General features: G+C 40.2%; 1 protein-coding gene across 1 annotated transcript in view; it reads right to left on the bottom strand.

Moving 5' to 3' along the window:
- The window catches only part of GLIS3 (GLIS family zinc finger 3), a 423,786-nt gene that overhangs the window by 193,763 nt on the left and 210,745 nt on the right, over positions 1–19,278 (bottom strand).

The following is a 19,278-nucleotide window of genomic DNA, read 5'->3' as shown; positions in this document are numbered from 1 at the left end:
ATCAGTTCCTTCCTGTAGCAGTTAACCATCCACCAGATACAATTTGAGTAACCTGGCTAAAAGGACACATTTCTTTAATTGAGCAACCCTTAGCCATTTCAGAGTCACTAAAATGACTCCAGAAGATTCTGAAAGAGCCATCCAACCAGGTCTTTAAGCCACACACACAAAAAAGGATGTCATTCAGCAACAGTGTAATTCAGCAGTTGTTCACAGCAGGAGTTTTGCTGAAATAGTTCACAATTGGATACACTAGAATGCCTTTCGCATTCCCACAGTTGGTAGAGGACAACCAGTTCCTTTGAGAATTGAAACATTTTCAAAATGCACTGTAAAATTAGACATACCCTCTCCACCCCCCATCTCGGTTTGAGGCTCCTCTTGTCTCTCAAATCTATTGTTCAGTTAATCTGTGCATGCATGCCAGAATATTCTAATTTAACTCTGAGCCTGGGACATGGTATATTTTGTTTCTAGCTGCAAGAGTGTGAATGCCATAAATAACATGTACTGTGCTTGTTCTCTGTTCCTAAACAGTCTGATAAGCCCATATTGAAATCGTTTCAGCAATCACATTTGACAGCTCACTAGGATCCTGTTCAATCCAGCCTCCCAACCAGTCCATTATTCCTGCCAGTTTCCAAGCAGACGAGGCATTCAGACACCCGTCTCTAAATGAGAACAGCCCTGGCGGAACCCTTGCAGGAGAGGAACACTCCAGCTAACAGGCCGTCAATCTGTCAGTAGCTCTTAAGATCCCTCAGCCTTGTCCATCTGAAGCCCAGCCCCGAGCCTCAAGGAAGGGGGAACTCAGTGGGTGAGGGCCCTGTCAATTCCATTCCAACAGACCCATGTGCAGACTTGTACGACAGACCAAACCAGCAAAACCAGCACAACCCAGATCCACTATAGCGGCAGCATAACACTTATCTTCCTCTAACTCATTCATCCATTAAATAAACAGTAATTAAACATCAACCAGGTCACAAAGACACCATGTACCGTCAGAGAACTTTGAAACCAGACAGTGTCTAGGGTCAATTTCTGACTCTCCAACACACAGTTACAGGAGCCTAAGTATCTTAAATTTTCTGGGTCTCAATTTCTCCATCGGCAAGAAAGGGATGATATACATAATTTCAAAGAATTGCTGTGTAGATCCAAGGAGATCATGCATTTTGTAAGACATCTAGCATAATGCTTGACTTTATAAAGAGAGACTTAATGAAATATCGATTCCCTTGCTTTCTTCTCTTACCAAGACGAAAGGTTTCCCATTTTCCCAAATCATGCAGCCTTTACATTAAAATCAAGAGCATATAAGGACACTAAGAAGTAAGTTTTTATCTCTTTTTATTTTTCAGTAAAATAGTCACTGAAATATAACATACATACAGAAAAGAGAATAAATCATTAGATAAAGCTCAGTGAATTTTCACAAAGTGACACAAGCATGTAACCCAGATCAAGAAAGAAAATAACCAGCCCTCCAGGAGCCCCCTCTGGCCCAATTCCAGCCATTCTTCCTCAGCTCTAATCTCCTAACTGAATCCTAACACCAGAGATTACTTTTGCTTGCTTTTGAATCAAGTAATATTTTAATAATATCTACACAAACAAATGGCAAATAAAAATACAGGACATTTTATATAGATTTGCAGCTAATGAGCTGAGTCAAAGGAACAGTAAGTTTTAAAAATAAACAAACACATTGACAGCAATGAAGGTAATAAATGTTGCTAGGATTGTGTTAGGTTCTCTCCTTTTTCTTATTCCTTAGGCAAGCACTGTAGAACAAGCATTAAAATCTTACATATTCAGGTGGCAAGACACATTATAACTGCTTTCTGGTGTGGTACCTGATTGAGAAGTAGACATATTACTACAAGACAAAGAAAAAGGAAGTGTATTTTGTAGAAAAAAGAAAGGAAGATTTAATTCTGAAAGTAATTTCCATCACCCAAGCTCAAATTACAAATCAGTAATTTCCTCCAAATACACCTAAGTCTTAAACCTCACTGATATCTGCTTCACTACCTTAAAAACCATCTTTGAAATCCTTGGGATCCTTAAATTTTAGAAGCTCTCATCTAGTCAAATGTAATGTTATTTTCCCCTCAGGATTAGAAATTCCAACAGATCTTTTCTTCCCATTAGACCAGATTGTGTGCTCCCCCCCATTTTTGATGGCATGATTCAGAGTTAACATAACTCACACTCACCAAGAGGTTAACAGAGAATACAGGATGCTAGGATGAGGCAAGAAATGCTGAGTAGTCTGTTTTCAAATATTCTACTATGGACGTATCTTAGCATCATGTGCTGACATCATCAAGAAACTGCTCATAAAGATGCTCAACATCATTAGTCACTGGAGAAATGCAAATCAAAACCACAATAGCTAGCACAACCAATGGAATGACTACAAAAATATGGAAAATAACAGGAAAATAAAGTGTTGACCAGCATGTGGAGAAACTGGAATATTCATGCATTGCTGGTTGGAATGTAAAATGATGCAGCTGCTATGGAAATCATGCTCAAAAAGTTCAAATAAATTACTACATGACCCAGCAATTCCACTCCTAGATATATATCCCAAAGAAGTGCAAACAGTACTCAAATACTTATATATGCATATTCACAGCAGTATTATTCATAATAGTCAAAAAGTAGAAGCAACCCAAATTTCCATCAATAGATGAATAGGGAAACAAAATGTGGTATGTACATGCAAATGGAATATTATGCAGCCATAAAAAGGAATGAAGTTCTGACACATGCGGATGAACCTCGAAAACATCATGCTAAGTGAAAGAAGCCAGACACAAAAGGTCACATAATATATGATTTCATTTATATGAAATGCCCAGAATAGGCAAGTACACAGAGACAAAAAGCAGATTAGTGGTTGCCAGAGAATGACGGGAGGCAGGAAGGGGTAATTACTGCTTAAAGAGCAGAAAGTCTCTTTTGGGGTGATGAAAATGTTCTCAAACTTGATACAGGTGATGGTTGTACAACATTGAGAATATACTGAATGACACCAAACTGTACGCTTAAAAATGATTAATTTTATGTCATGTGAATTTTGCTTTCATTTTTAAAATGTCAAAAAAATAAAAAGGAAAAGGAGGGGAAAAAGACATTGCTCATAGGTACCAAAGAAAATAGTACTCCTAGAGGTATAAAGGTGATGACAGAATAACCAAGTAATTCAATCTCGAGGTCAGTTAGAAATTGCCCCAGTGGTTCCAGTCCTTCTCTCTTGGGTGATATAATAAAGGTTTTAAATCATTCTTTTAAAACCCTATCTTTTTAATGCCAACATGTATGTGGCGAGGAGCCTAGATTCTAGGTAGCCAGGAAAGGCCTGGCAGATAGCAAGAGTCTAGGCAGATACAGATAGGAGGTTAGATTCAGCAAAATCAAAGGAACCCACCAGGTCCTCTTGACCTTGGCAAGAAGGGTACAGGATTCAGGAGGTCACACAAAGGCATCCGGGCAGCCCGGCGAGCAAGGGATACCAAGTGAGACCCACCGTTAGGCAGATACTAACTGCCTTCAGTCCTGTTGAGATTACCTGTCGTAAGGGTGTGGGGACCCTAAAACCACAGACGCTCACTGCATACGGAAGGAGTTTTCAAAAGTGCAAGAGAACATCTAAGGCAGAGCAAGAGGTGCTGGGTTCAGCAGAAGACCCTTCGCTCCTTCCCACGTTCCTGGGGCTCAGCTCTAAAATCTGCCTCCCAGCTAGGAACTTTAGTCCTCACCAGTGTAATCACCAAAAACCAACTTGTATGTAAGTCTATGAAAATTACAAAATATAAAAGCACAGCATTTTATTTTCGTCTTCAGAGAATTTTTTTTCAAAATTTTATGTAAACTTTTATCATTTTTAAAATATATTATTTTTAAAAGAATTTGTCTGCTGATAAATATATTTGAAGGTGGCAGAATAGCCCATAAAACAAACCAAAGGTGTAGAACTGTACACCATGTAGCAGCTTAACAAATTTAAGTATTTCTAGTATGTATCAAAGAAAATACATGCAAAATGTCAAATGATGAAGGAATAAAAAATCTCATTGCGTTGGGATTATGAGGTACCTTCCAGTTAGACCTGCTTCAACATTTGCAAGACAGGGGTAAGACTCCAAATGGAAGCCCATATACTCTATGCCAAAGGGCTGAGGCAAGAGGATCGCTTGAGCCCAGGTGTTTGAGGCAACAGTGAGCTAGCATCATTCCAATGCACCCCAGCCTGGGCAACAGAGAGAGACCCTGTCTCTTTAAAAAAAAAAAAAAAAAAAACTGTAACAGACCCCAGAAACTTTATTAATTCTATCAAGGCATAATACCATGAGAAAATAAGTCTGAAACAGAGAAAAGTCTGGTTCTATAATTAAGAGCAGGATTCACAATCTAATTATTAAATTTTCAATAAAGCAGAGTTCTTGATATATTTTTCCACTTTCTTGAATTAGTAGAGACCTGTAAGCATATTCAGAGCAGGAATATGTTAATTAGGAAGAGAATTTCCCAATAAGAAGCTCAGCCCACAACACCTGATAATTAGGAATGTTATAACAGTTCACTGACCCTCCGGGGAACATTTTGTAGTATTGGTTGCCCTCGAGTATTCACAGAAAGCCACAATTTTTCCCAGTTATCACTTTTGTTGCTGCTTTTACAGACTGTCACATTTACAAGTCTTCAAGAAATAGTTTGGGGAGCCACGTAACACTGGCATCAACTGGTACTCTTCTTTCCAATAGTGTCTGCCCTTTTATCCTCAAGGGCCCTTTATCCTCAACCTGAGCACTTCCTGGTTGAGGAGCTGAGCAGCACAATTACTCACACCCCAGGGTGTGGAATCTTGTCTTCAGAACCTGAATGTCACTTGGTATATCCTGGAAGGTCCCTAGTAGTGAGTGGGGCCAAAACACGAATGTGGAGCAGTCTTCATCACTTCACATACTCTAGCAGCAGCAGGACAGTGCTTGACTTCACCATGCTGTTGTGTGTACGATTGTCGCAAGGTGAGCCAGGACACCGAGGTTTCGAATGTTTTAGAAAACTGTTCCTGACGGAATAGCAGATGAGAAAATAAAGCAGAAACACAAGGAAGGAGCAGCAGTACTAGCCTAAAAGTACCAGGAGTAGAAGTAATCCCAATACAACTGCTTGTTACAGCTGTCCAGCACGCTAAACACTTTTCAACCATGCATGCTGCCATTAAATCTTCACCACAATACTTTATGGTAGATGTTATCCCTATTTTACAGATGCAAATGTGAAGGTACAGGTTGGTTACTGGAAGATCCTACAGATAGTGAGCCATGAGTCAGATCCAGGTCTAGTCAACTAAAGTTAAAGTTCTTGACCAGTGTCTTAGACTGTAACATCCCAAAGCTAACCCCTATTCATCTGGTGTTACCCCTTTCATCTCCTAATTAAATCTCCACATCTGGCCAAATTCTTTAACTGTAGCTCCCTTGGATTCTCCATTTTACACTTTTCATTTCCATTGTCACTGGCCTAGGTGAGGCTCTGGTTACCTCTTCTCTGTTATTGCAACTGTGCGCTAACTGATCTCCTCCACCAGCTTCTGTTAAGCATCCTTCCTCCTGGTGCCCCAGTGAGCTTCCCACAGCACAGATCAAGGACTGCCCTTCCCAGAAACTATCTGGCTTCCAAAAAGGCACAGTCTCAAACTGGCCTCCCTTCCTGTCTTGCCTTCCACCACATCTGTCTTCCTGTACTTGAAGCAAATGATTGTGTCCCTGTCCCACCCAAACACAAGCCCACAACTCTGGCCACCGTGCATTCCATCCCTAGGACTGGAATGCCTTCTCTTCTTTCTTCCCCTTCCTTCAAGGCTCAGTCAGGTGGGATCTCCCGCTGCCTGCCCAGGTCCCTTTGTCAGAATGAATCCTTCTCTCTTACACACTCCCATACCGGAGGACTTGGCCTTGAGTTGCATTTATTTTATTCTATAGGTCTAAATTTGCCTGACTCCCTGCTAGGCTGAAAAATTCAAGGTCATCTTTATAAAGAAAGCGCCTATATGCTTTTTGCAGAGAATTACCATCTGAAAGGAGCCCCAAGTGAGAATGTTACTTTAGAGTTTGAAGGCTTTTTTCCTCCCCATCATCAACAAAAATTTTCAGATTGACTGCATTTCACATTTCGTCTTTGTTGTTTTCTTCATTTTGTTTTGTTCTGGCTAAGAAAACAAACCAAACCTCTTTTTTTCTCTCAAACCTTGCCCTACACTAATTTCTGTGTTCTCCAATTTTTACTTTATACCTCCATTTTTACTATTTTATGTTTCCCTTAATTTACCTTAGTTTCTGTGGAGCAAGATGAGATATAAATAAATAGATGCATAAATAAAGAGCAGGTTTTTGAGAAATGACTGACAACTTGAATTGAAAACTTGAATTGAAAGCAAGATTCCTATTGAGAAAGAAGTTGAGAACTGAGTCCAAATTGGTTACGGTCTCTATCACTAGCCAAAGGGGGGATATAAGACTTAAATAAGAAAGCAGTTTGCTCCCTGGAACCCAAAGGATACTAGAGTAAAAACAAGGGGTGGGAGGTGTGGGTAGCTGCCGTGAAAACCCACAGCCTTAAGCACTGAGGCCCAGATACTAAATAGCTGCCCGGTCAATGGAGCACTACCTGAGAATTTTTTACTTGGACTCAAACTTCCCCGGTTAGTTCCCACTGTAGTGATTGCTGGTTGTTCATGGGGCAGGGGTGGGAGAAAAACTGTGGGTGACATACCAGGAGGAACCATCCTGATGCCAAAATCCTTCCCCACTCCTTACTTTTGTGTATAACTACTGACCTCCAGGAGAAACGAAAACCCATGGAGGGGCTGGAAATCCAAGGGGCAGAGCTACAGTGGATTCTTGTCCATACCAGAGTCACTGTCCCCTGCAGCTATGGCAGAAAAAAAGCCAGAGCTGAAGACAGCAGGGTCACAGTTATAACCTTTGTCCTATCACTGACTAGCAGGGTGACTTTGGAACATCACCCACCTCTCTGAGCCTCAGTTTTCTCCATCCTAAAATGGGAATAGGTGTTCCTTCCTTACTGGGTACTTTGAGGATCAAATGAAATAACATGTGAACTCTCCATAGACAAGACTGTTATTTCCATTTCAACAAAGATTTATTGCGGAAGGCATCATATAGATCATGGATTCCAAAACCAAATGGGATTTAAATACCGATTCTATCACTTCCTAACTTTGTGATCATGGCCAAGTTACTAACTTCTCTGTGCCTGAGTCTTCGTATTTGTAAAATGGGGTAATGAGAGTGTCAATCTGATAGGATTATCATGAGGATTAAATGAGCTAAATTTTTTAACCTAAAGAAATACGTCATATAATGTGCTCTACACGTTTCATTTGTTTCAGTGTAGAATATCCCACAAAACAAACTCCGCTGAGTGCTAAGGGGACACACACACACACACACACACACACACACACACACAAAAACAGTAAATCCTGGTATAACTTTCACAGGACCAGGCATTACTTTAACCTATGACCTAAGCATTAGGAGATAAACTTCTCAGGAATAGAAAAATAGATAACAACCTTGCCAACGGACTCATAGCTGGAATTCTCCTGAATTTCAGATTTGCATCCTGCCCTTGTGGTCACAATTAATTTGCAGCCTCTCTCCAAGAGTTGCTATGATTCACTTATGCTCATAAAATGTTCAAGTGTTTTTTTTTTTTTTAAACGCCATTTATTTAATGAACTACTATTATGACAGCTGTTGAGAAATTTCACTTTGGTGTTTTCCTGAAGGAATATTTTATACACACCTTTCAGCTGCCCACATTCAGGGAAGACACAAAATTCAGGAAGGGGGAAAAAAAAACACTTCAATACATAAAACCTTTACAAGATAGCCCACCTGTCTTTGAGAGCTCGGAAGTGGTTTTGTTTTTATTTGTTTAAGCAGAACATTAACGAGGGAGAAGAACATCTTTCCCCTCTTCCTGTTCACCTGGCTTGAAGGAGGCAACCTGGTAAAACTTCAGTGAGGTCCAAGTAAATTTTGTCACTGTTGGATAATTTATTTATAATTAATCAAGGGTTTTATTTTAGGATGATTAGCAGCCAGCCATATTCCAGTTCTGACATTCTAAAAATATTATCCCATGATTGACTACTTCTTTTGAAGTGTAGCAAGAAAGTTGTCCAACTTGTTACCAAGCTCCAAAAATCCTCTCTGTTGACACAGAGGGAAACCTCTAATTACATGAGTCACTGTAGTTTTGCAACTGAATAAACTGTTAACGAAATTGGAAAAATTGTCATCAAGATGATAAAGGCCATTCTGGAACCCAATGCCAAAGCAGTCCTGACTTGTACCTTTCAGAGAAATGACCACTTGTAAAGAGACTGACATCTGGGAGATTAAAGCTGATATTCAATATGCTTTCCCAGGTCTCAATAGGCTGCTTTATCCTGATTAAAAGGAAAAGGAATTTCCTGTGCATGTCCCTTTAATGTTTTTATCCTATTAGTGGGTATGAGAATCCATTCTGGAAACCACTATGCTAGCATGCTGTAAAAGAAGAATGGCCCTGGGGCTTGTGACATAGTTTGGCCACATATATGCAACTCTCCAGTACTTTTTTTCATTTCAAAGTATTATAGGGGTACAAATCTTTTTGGTTATGTGGATTGATTTTATAATGCTTGAGTCATGGTTATAAGTGTGCCCATCACCCAGATAGTGTTCATTATACCTGTTAGGTAGGTTTTTGCCCCTCCTGTCCTTCTCCTTCCCCACTGCTTGATTTCCATTGAGTTTTGTTTCCCTCTCTGCATATGTATGCTCATCAATTAGTTCCAATTTAATAGTGAGTACATGTGGTGCTTGTTTTTCCATTCTTTAGATACTTCACTTAGGATAATGGTCTCCTGTTCCATCTAGATTGTTGCAAAAGACATGAAGTCATCCTTCTTCATGGCTGAGTAGTATTCCACAGTATACATATACTACATTGTATTGATCCACTCATGAATTGATGGACATTTGTGTTGATTATACATCTCTGGAACTGTGAATTGTGCTGCAATAAACATTTGAGAACAGGTGTCTTTTTGACTAACTGACCTCTTTTTCTTTCAGTAAATACACAGTAGTGGGATTGCTGGATCAAAATGAAGGTCTACTTTTAGGTTTTTGAGAAATCTCCATTTTCCATAGAGGTTGTACTAGTTGTTTACAGTCTCACCAACAGTGTATAAGCGTTCCTTTCTCTCTGCATCCACGCCGGCATCTATTGTTTTTAGACTTTTTAGTAAAGGTCATTCCGACTAGAGTAAGGTGATAACTCATTGTGGTTTTGATTTGCATTTCCCTGATGATTAGTGACATTGAGCATTTTTTCCCTATGTTTATTGGCCATTTGTCTATCTTCTTTTGAAAAGCTTCTGTTCATGTCTTTTCCCACTTCTTAATGGAGTTGTTCGATTTTTTCTTGCTGATTTGCTTGCATTCTTTGTAGATTCTGGTTATCAGCCCTTTATCAAGTGTGCAGCTTACGAATATTTTCTCCCATTCTGTAGGTTGTCTATTTACTCTGTTAATTATTTCCTTGGCTGTGCAGAAGCCTTTTAATTTAATCAAGTCCCATTTATTTATTTTTGTTGTTGTTGTGATTGTCACTGGGGTCTTCATCATAAATTCTTTGCCTAGGCCAATATCTGGAAGAGTTTTCCCAATGTTTTCTTCTAGAATTCTTAAGGTTTCATGCCTTATATTTAAGTCCTTTATCCATCTTGAATTAATTTTTGTAAGTGGTGAGCAATATGCATCATTTCATTCTTCTACATGTGTCTATTCAATTTTCCCAGCACCATTTACTGAATAGGGATTCTTTTCCTCAGTGTATATTGTTGTCTGCTTTGTTGAAAATCAGTTGGCTGTACATGCATGGCTTTATATCTGGGTTTTCTGTTCTGTTCCATTGGTCTATGTCCCTATTTTTGTGCCAATACCATGCTGTATGGCAAAAGCTGAAAGCATTCCCGCTCAGAACTGGAACAAGACAAGGATGCCCATTGTCATCACTTCTACTCAACATAGTGCTGGAAGTCCTGGCCAGAGCAATCAGGCAAGAGAAAGAAATTAAAGGTATACAAATCAGGAAAGGGGAGGTCACACTATTGCTTTTTGCCGAGGATATAGTCTTTTATTTAGAAAACCCCAAAGATTCCACCAAGAGATTCCTGGAATTAATAAATGCATTCAGCAAAGTCTCAGGTTACAAAATCAATGTACACAAATCAGTAGCATTCCTATACAGCAATAACAGTCAAACTGACAGTCAACTCAGAGACCCAATACCTTTTGCAATTGCTACAAAGAAACAAAATATCTAGGAATATACTTAACCAAGGAGGTGAAAGATCTCTACAAAAGGAACTAGGAAAGACTGATGAAAAAAATTACAGATGTTACAAATAAGTGGAAAAGCATATCATGCTTATGGATTGGTAGAACAAACATTGTTAAAATGCCCATACTACCCAAAGTGATTTACAGATTCAATGCAATCCCCATAAAAATACCAATATCATATTTCACATAGCTAGAAAAAATAATTATACACTTTGTGTGGAACCAGAAAAGAGCCCAACTAGCCAAAGCAATCTTAAGCAAAAGGAATAAATTGGGAGGCATCACATTACCAGACTTCAAACTATATTACAAGGGTATAGTAATCTAGTACTCTTTTGTTCATTTTTTTCCTTCAAAGTTTACATCTGTAAAGCTTCTTTAATACTGATTTCTTAAATGTGAGGATCCAGCCTTTAAATACATTAAACACCGTGCCTACAAATATCCCTGTCTGTAGAAACATCAGGAAGACGACAGGCGGGGCTCCCTCAGGACTCTGATAACCTGCTTTTCTCCCCTAGTGGTCTCTGAGGCAGCCTAATTTGCCCAGTTGAAGAACTTCCTGATAACCCAATGTCTTGTCTCATCAGGAGCCACTGGGTAAAGCCGCAGAGCCTGCCACAAAATTAGGAACCATCAATCTCTTACAAACTTGGAGTTGGGGGAGGATAAAAAAGAAAACCAATATAACAAGATTAGGCATCAGATCTTGCTCTAATCCTGCCCTTTGGGAAGTTTTTAAAAAGGAGCATCCTAAGGACTCTTTTCACACCTAGGGTAGTTCCACACTCTACCCGTTTAACATGGTACTTAATAGGACACCTTGTTATCCTTTGGAGAGAGTCCAGCATATTCACTTATAAAGGTATTTCTGCATATATTAAAATTGGTGCTGAAGACCAAAATTTGAGGACTTGGTTGAAAAAAATTATTTTTCCTAGATGCCTGATACAGTATTATTTAGCCACTGAAGGGCAAAACAGGGATGCTAACAGACATTCTCTATTGGTATCCAAGTACCTGTCTCTCTCTCTCTCTCTCTCTTCCAATTTATTCCCCTGTGAGTTACTGACTGTGGAGAGAAGCCTACACTTCTCAGAAGCAGTTCTGCTCCCATAGACCTCAAGCCCACAGAATATGTAACTTCATAGAGTCACAGAATAGCAGCCCTGGAAATGAGCTTACAGACTACCTGGTCAACTCCCTCAATTTTTCAGACCAGAAGGATGAAGACAGGGCAAATGAAGCGACTTCTCCAAGGTCACACCACTAGTTAGTGCCAGAGCTTGGCCCTCAGCCCAGCTAGTTTCCAGTCCAGTGCTCTTTCCCACTACATTTCCTGAGATATATGTATTTTCCAGAATTGGTCCAAACAGACTCTGTGAAGGTCGTAAAAACATCTGGGAGAAGTTGGGTGTTTTTCAATGATTACTACAGTGCTATGCCAAGATGGTCAAATATTATGAGAGTTGGGGCACTCAAGTTAGAAGCAGATGGAGCAGATGTATCACTGTTGGATTCAGGTTCACAGTGTGAACTGGAGCTTGGCAAAGCCAATGGGTAAAGGACAAGCCCAGCGCCAGTGCATCTCAAACGTGCAGTCCAAAACTGAGAAGATCTGGGTTTTAAGAGAAGAGCCAAGGGCAGCCCTGCTTTAATAGATTCCAAGTGGAGGGTAACTGAGACCTCCTGTATAATGAAATTACATCCTCTGGTCATCCTGCAGAAAAGCCCCCTACATAGTCCTGGTATTTCACTGGCCAAATATTTACCCATTAACACCTTCTTTATTTATGGATGGATGGTGATTTTAATGAAAGGTATAAATGGGGTCATTAGTCACAGCCTTGGTCTTCAAAGAATTTGCAAACTTCCAAAGCACTATAATTGTATTTTAAGTAATATGTTTAAATTATGACACATTGCATCTTACAAGGTAAAAAACAAAAAACAAATAAAAAAACCTCTGCTACATTGAATATATAGTCCCCTAATTCCAAAGATTTTCTCTCAAAAAATATTAATTCATTGTTTGACAATGGTTGTCAGATTTGTAACTTGGCCCCCAAAGTCTATTTCAAGAACAAACTACTACAACATGCTACATTTACAATAAAAATGGAAGAAATCCCCACTGACAGTAGATAACCAAATAACGGTAATCTGAAAACAACAAAACTAAATAAGAGGTCTTTTCCTAAAATATTTAATGCTAGCAAATGAAGAAAAACAAATTCAGTGAATAAAGATATGGAAGAAATGGGAAAATTCCAAATGAAAATTCTGAGCACTTGTGAAAAGTATTAAGGTGGATGATAATAACAGAGCACCTTCAATACAATTGAGTGGGCAGTGAGTTATGGAAGATGGAGAAAACAGCAGGAAAAGACGAAAAGTGGTGAGGGAGTGGAGTATTCAGTAGATAGTTCAAGTGCAGTCTTCAGGTGGTGCTGTTGACAGGGGACACCAGGGGCATCTCTCCTCAGGCAAGAGCAGACGGATGGAGGCCACCAGCAGTGGTTCTCAAAGGTGGTCCCTGGTCCAGCAGCATCAGTGCCACTTGGGAACTTGTTTGAAATGCAAAACCTGAGGGCCCACCCCAGACCTAATGAACCAGAAAGATTTCTTTCTCAACACTCTGACCCTCCAAGTGACTGTGATGCATGGTGAAGCTTGAGAATGACTGATAGTTACGTGGAATAAGTAAAAGCAAGAGCTGTTCATTACACAGGACGTTTGCCAGTCAGGCATTTTGGCCCTTTCTATTATAGTAGTGATTTTACTTTAAAGCACCGATTCTCAAATTTGGCTGCAAGTTGGAATCCCTGGGAAGCTATTAAAAAGCCCAGGGAATGTTTGGCAATGTCTAGAGACAGTTTTGGTGGTTAAAACAAGGAGGTGGGAATGGGGGGAGTTTGCTACCGGCATCTAGTGAGTAGAGACCCGGGAAACGACAGCCCCCACCACAAAGAACTACCTGGCCCTTAATGTCAGCAATGCTGCTTTTGAGAAACCTTGCTTCAGGCAAATCGACTATCTCAATCTGTTTCAGCTTTTGCACCTTAGACTTGGTGGAAGAAAGGTTGGGTCTGCTCCACGGGCACCACCATTTTGACTCAATTCAGCCTTGCCAGCGCACAGACCCCATTCTTATGTGTGTCCACGTGAGGTTATCAAGTATCTGCTCAGTTGTTCACACAATGGTGCATCGTTTCCTATTCCAATAAGGTTCTTTCTACAGATGCTCTGTTGGTCAGCACCCCAGAGACAAGAAAGGATGAATGGAGGGATTTGGGTACCAAAATCTCACCTGATACCCTAACAATTCCCAGGACTGACTCTTCATTTGCAAGTATCCAAGTTTTAAAAATTATTAAGCCCAAGGGCTGGTAGAATAGAGAAGTGAAACACGAACAGGGTCAACTGTCAACCAAACCAACTAAACCTAAGCTATCTTCACTCAAATATATTCTGGGAGTTGCTGCTGGTTAAACTGTGAGTACAGAGGACATGCCCGTTAAGGCTGAGAATACAATGTACAAAAGAGCCTGCCACTTACTCATCTGTTTTTATTTTGCCTAAAGAACTTCTCACCATCTACTGTCTGCTTTACCCCAAATCCTCCACATCCACTGTTCCCAAGATTTCCACACTGATTCGGAGCCATTTATGTCAGCCCAGGTGTTCCGAGTTCCAGGTTGAAACATTTGGTTAATTAACATCATGCTGCAAACACTCAAAATCACTTCAGCTGCCACTAGAACAAAACAAAACTCCAAAAAAAACAAAAACTGTGGGGAAATATAAACAAATGGCGGTATTCTGTGGAAAACAATATATGATTTCAGTGACAATAAAAGCAGCAAGGGCTTTCTTGAATTAATACCGCATTCCTTAAAAACGTTTTTCTAAAAGATTATATCAAGTTTGAGTAAAGACTTGAAAGTACACATATTTATGAGCAAAATGCAGCTATGTGCTCGGATGCCAAATCATTAGCACTTGCTTGAAAAGAAAAAAGGTATGGTGAAAAAGAGTGTGAACCAGGAGAGTGGCAATTTGGGAAATATCAAAGAAATGGCCTTTCTTCTAGGGAGAACCCAAAATGTTTTTTCTCCCCCACTTTCAGAGTCACAATGCTCTCAGCTGCAGTTCTTCCGGCACTTACAGTCTCCCTGCCCCTTCCCTTCCCAAAACCCCACTCAAGGTTCCAATTGAATTCCCGCATTTTAATCCTTTTAAACACCCATTTGTTCCTTTCTTCCCAATCACTTTCGGTGAGACTTTATGCGTGTGGAAAGGGGCCAGAGGTAGTTCTGACAGATTTAATTTTTTTAAAAGTTTGAACTGTAGAGTGTTGAGAAAGAAACCTGGTTTTCTTAGTTGTGAGGTGGGAGATCAGGGTGAGGTACATCGAGTTTTTGATGTATTTTCTTTTCCAAGAACTAAGGCAGCCAGGGGAGGGTGGGGAACAGTCCTGGCTGGAGACTTGGGTGTAGTCCCAGGTGGGATTCGGTACGGCTGGCCTGGGGCACAGACGGGCTCAAGGCTCCAGCAGTCAGTCTGCAGGAAGGGCTGGGCACAGGGTTTGACATAACATCCTAGGGAGAGAGAAGGGCAGGCCAACAAGCTTGATCACAAACAATACCCCAGTTATCGGAGGGCTGGGAAGCTGTGTTTTCGAGTACAGTATTCTGCCCATTACTCAGTCTGCTCCCAGGAAAACCTTCTTCTCCCACAAGTCCTGGCAGCCATGGACTTGTGAATGAAGCCTGAAGAAACAACTGAAAGATCTGTTTACACACCATCTTTGAGCTACTGGGAACTGACACAGTAACCTCTTTAGGATAATGTGACTGAATTATACAAAAGGGAGAAGAAGATATTCTATGAAGACAAGAACAGGATGCAGCTTTCATCCATGTGTGGTTCTGGAAAACACAATGCATGTTTGGTGGGTTGGGGGCTCCCAGGTATAGGAGCTGCAAGAGCAGCAGAACCTACACTGGCCAGCAGCTGGTGGCAGCCGGCTGCGCTCACCAACAATGGAAGGCAGTAGCAGGGGCACTGTCAAAAGGGCAGGGCAGTCAAACATCGCCAACAGGGTCCAGCACGGGAGAGGAAACTGGCAGACACCCTTCAGTATCCCAGACAAGCTGGGAGATGCCCAACAGAAAGGAGGTGGGGAAGGGAGTCTACACAAGAGGAGAATGAAACTTCTACAACAGAATAAAGATCAAAGTTTTGGGGATGACCTGTGGCTCCTAACTCTACCTGCAAAACCGCCCACATTCCACCCTCTACTGCCAAGTTCTCTAAAATTGGCATAAAATATATATAGATATGATTATATGTATCTGTCCACAGAGTGTGGGAGATATTAAATAATTTCCCCAAACACCTTAGAACATTAACATTAGGTTATTAATTATGCAATATCTGATTTCCTTAAGTATCAAGTTTGACAGTCGCTATCTCTGACATTTCACTTTGACATCTCTTTTGTTTTATTTTGTTTTTCTTTGTTTTTATTGTGAAGGTGCATCCTTTTTCTTTCAAATGCACATTTTGGCTTGTGATTATCTTTCAAGTTTTTTTTAGAGCAATTTTTGTGAAACCATGGGTAAGTCAAAAATTCGTGTTGTTTCTGAATGTGAATTCCATCGTGGAACCAATGCAGTGCAGACAGCTCGAAATGTCAACTAAGTGTTTAGGAAGGATGTGGCTAATGAACACACAGTACGTCGATGGTTTGAGAAGTTCCATTCTGGTGATTTTTATCTGAAAACGGGCCACGTAGGTGACCTGAGACCAAGGTGGATAATGCTGAGCTGAAAGCTGTAGTGGAAGTGAATCCATCTCTACCTATGAGTGAATTAGCAGCAAGGTGTGACATTACTATTACAATAATATTGGACCATCTGAAACAAATGGGCAAGGTAAAGAAGAAGCTGGACAGATGTGTACCGCATGAATTAAATGAGCATCAGAAGAGAAATCATCTCGTAAGTTTGCCTTTCTTTGCTATCACAATGTAAAGGTGAATCATTTCTATACTGTACTGTTATGTATGATGAAAAATGGATTCTTTTTGACCATCGCAAGCATTCAGCACAATGGCTGGATAAAGATGAAGTGCTGAAACACAGTAGTCCAAAACCGAATATTCATCCAAAAAAGCTAATGGTGTCTGTTTGGTGTTCCAGCGCTAGTATTATCCACTACAGATTCATGCAACCTGGCCAATCTATTATAGTGGATGTCTACTGCAACCAATTGTTTGAAATGATGAGGAAGCTTGCGATTAAGCAGCCGAGATTGGTCAGTAGAGACAGGCCAATCCTCTTGCAAGACCACATGTGGCAAAAACCAATGCTGTTCAAATTACAGAAGCTGGACCTAGAAACTCTCTGTCATCCACCGTATTCACCAGACCTTGTGCCAACTGACTACCACTTCTTCCAGGCTTTAGACCACTTCTTGCAAGGAAAAATATTCAGTTCTCAACAAGCTGTGGAAAAACACCTTTTGTGATTTCATTGTCACCCACTGTCCAGGCTTCTTTGCTGCTGGCATAAACGAGCTACCATTAAGATGGCAAAACTGCATTGATGGTTTAGGCACATACTTTAATTGTACTGCTTCTTGTTTGAGATGTAATAAACTACACTTTTGATTCAAAATCAGACATTTCATGTTTAATGGCCTAGGACAACAACATATGGTCTCTCATGGTTTCCCGTTGCTCTTTCATCTTCTGTTCCTGACACCCTAGGCCTGTTTCTACTCCTGTTTTTCAGTAAATATTACTCACAGAGAAGGAATCTGATGGGTCCACTTTATTCTATGTGGGAAAGAGCCTTTTGCTGGCCAGCCCATGACTGGCTGTTTTGGGGCAGGTGCACATCTGTAGTTCAATGCTGGGTAGAATAAAACATGGTGAGCCACAAGGTTAGCCATTAAATTACCTCAGAGAGGGGCCACGGGCGTGACTAGTAGTGGCTGTTCACAGCACTGTCACAGAGTTAGAGACCTTAGCAGGTTTTCTCCTATCTGTTTGGGGGAAGAGGGGAAAAGAAAAGAAAAACCTGAAGACAAACACAGATCATTTATTTTGATCTTTGGGCAGAGCCATTCCTAAATTATTCCAGACATCATCTCCAAAGTACCCCAGGATAAGATAATGAGTAAGAAACAGATCACAAAATGCAATGGGTGAGGCAAACTTTTTGATCAAGCCAAAAGTTTGGGTAAATGTAAATTCTGGGGGGAGAGAAGAATCAGTGAGTTGTGTGGTAGCATAGGAATAAAACGCAAGGCAAAGAAGGGAGCTGAGTCTGTTCCTGGCTTAGGGCTGGGGTTGGGGGAGGTCACTGAACTCTTCTTGCAGAGTTGCCTTAGATCTTCCAAGTCCTGGCCACTTCTTCTTCTTTTTTTTTTTTTTTTTTAATTTCATGTTACATGTATTTTATCACAATTTTTTAAAAAGTAAAAGGAAGAAAGACAAGCCTATCTTTTCACAATTTTGCCCAGTATACATCCTGGTGTCAAGCTGAAAGGAGTTGATGGTTTTATTTGGAATCTGTCCCATCCGCATCCCAGCCACTCAGAAGAGACAGGGAGTATTTTACATCCCACCAGTGAGAGTAAAAAGAAATTCAATCACCTAACTTGGAGGTCAATAAATATTCAAGATTTGAACAAAGAATCCTTTCACTGGATGATAAGTCTTCTTTTATTTTTTTTTCTTTGTTTACATATCTCCTTTCTCACCCTCCTGTACACATACAAGAAAATAATCTCCTGGCCATTTCTTGGATCAATTTTGTGTTTCCAACGGGCCATATTTGCCATGATTGCCACCTGCATCCTTATAATAAAGACATTATTACTTAAAGAACTCCCTTTGCAAAGGAAAGAAATGTACACACTGGGCCTTGTGCATTTCACATAACTAGAAAAACTGTAAGAAGATGAACTGTTCTGGAACTTTTGCTGTAAAAATGATTTTTTTTTTCTTTTGTACATGCAATGTAACAACTTGGAGAAAAAAAAACAAGTTCTGGCCCTAACATCTGAGGCCTGGAATAAATCAGACAGTAGGCTTAAGGTGAAATTAAATATAGCCTCAGAATCACAGCCCTAGATATTACGAGTCCCTGCAACAGAGATCACTAATGCTCCATCCCTGTGAGAACTCTCTGAGGAATCATAGAAAATGCAAGATGTGCCCAAAGCTGAGGGACTGACAAACGTCATTCATGTTTTCAAACCAAAGAAGAAGGTAGATTCTAAAATTTATATGGAGGTCACCTTGGGAGATCTTAGAGAAAATCATAAATGGTTTATTAGACAGCTCATGAGAAGCCAGGAAAAAAAAAGTGTAGTCACCAGGAGGCAGCAAAATTTATTTAGAATTGGCCACATGAGCCTATACTCATTTTTCCCTTTGATTATACTGCCGTACCAAAATATGGATTTCAACAATGTATTTTATAAGGTCCCTATGATAGTCTTATAATTTATGAGAGGGGATGTAAAATGTGTTATAACACATTTTCAACATTGACATCCACCTCAAGAGAAGTTTCTAGGAGCTTACCACAGGGCTCTTTTCTTGGCCTGTCCAGTTCAACATTTTCATCATGCGCTTGGATGAAGACAGGGTAACCTCATCGAATCTTCAGAGCCACAATGCTGAGAAAAACCGTAAATACATCGAATGGCATGATATGAATCCAAAGAGAGGTTTGACAGGCATGAGAGATAGGCAGACCAATGTTCTTGGGTCCAAATAAATAACTATATAAGTAGAGGCTGGGAGATATATGGC

The sequence above is a fragment of the Lemur catta genome, chromosome 10, assembly GCF_020740605.2.
Source record: "Lemur catta isolate mLemCat1 chromosome 10, mLemCat1.pri, whole genome shotgun sequence".
NCBI classification, from domain to species: Eukaryota; Metazoa; Chordata; class Mammalia; order Primates; family Lemuridae; genus Lemur; species Lemur catta.
This window is presented reverse-complemented; position numbering and strand designations above follow the sequence as displayed.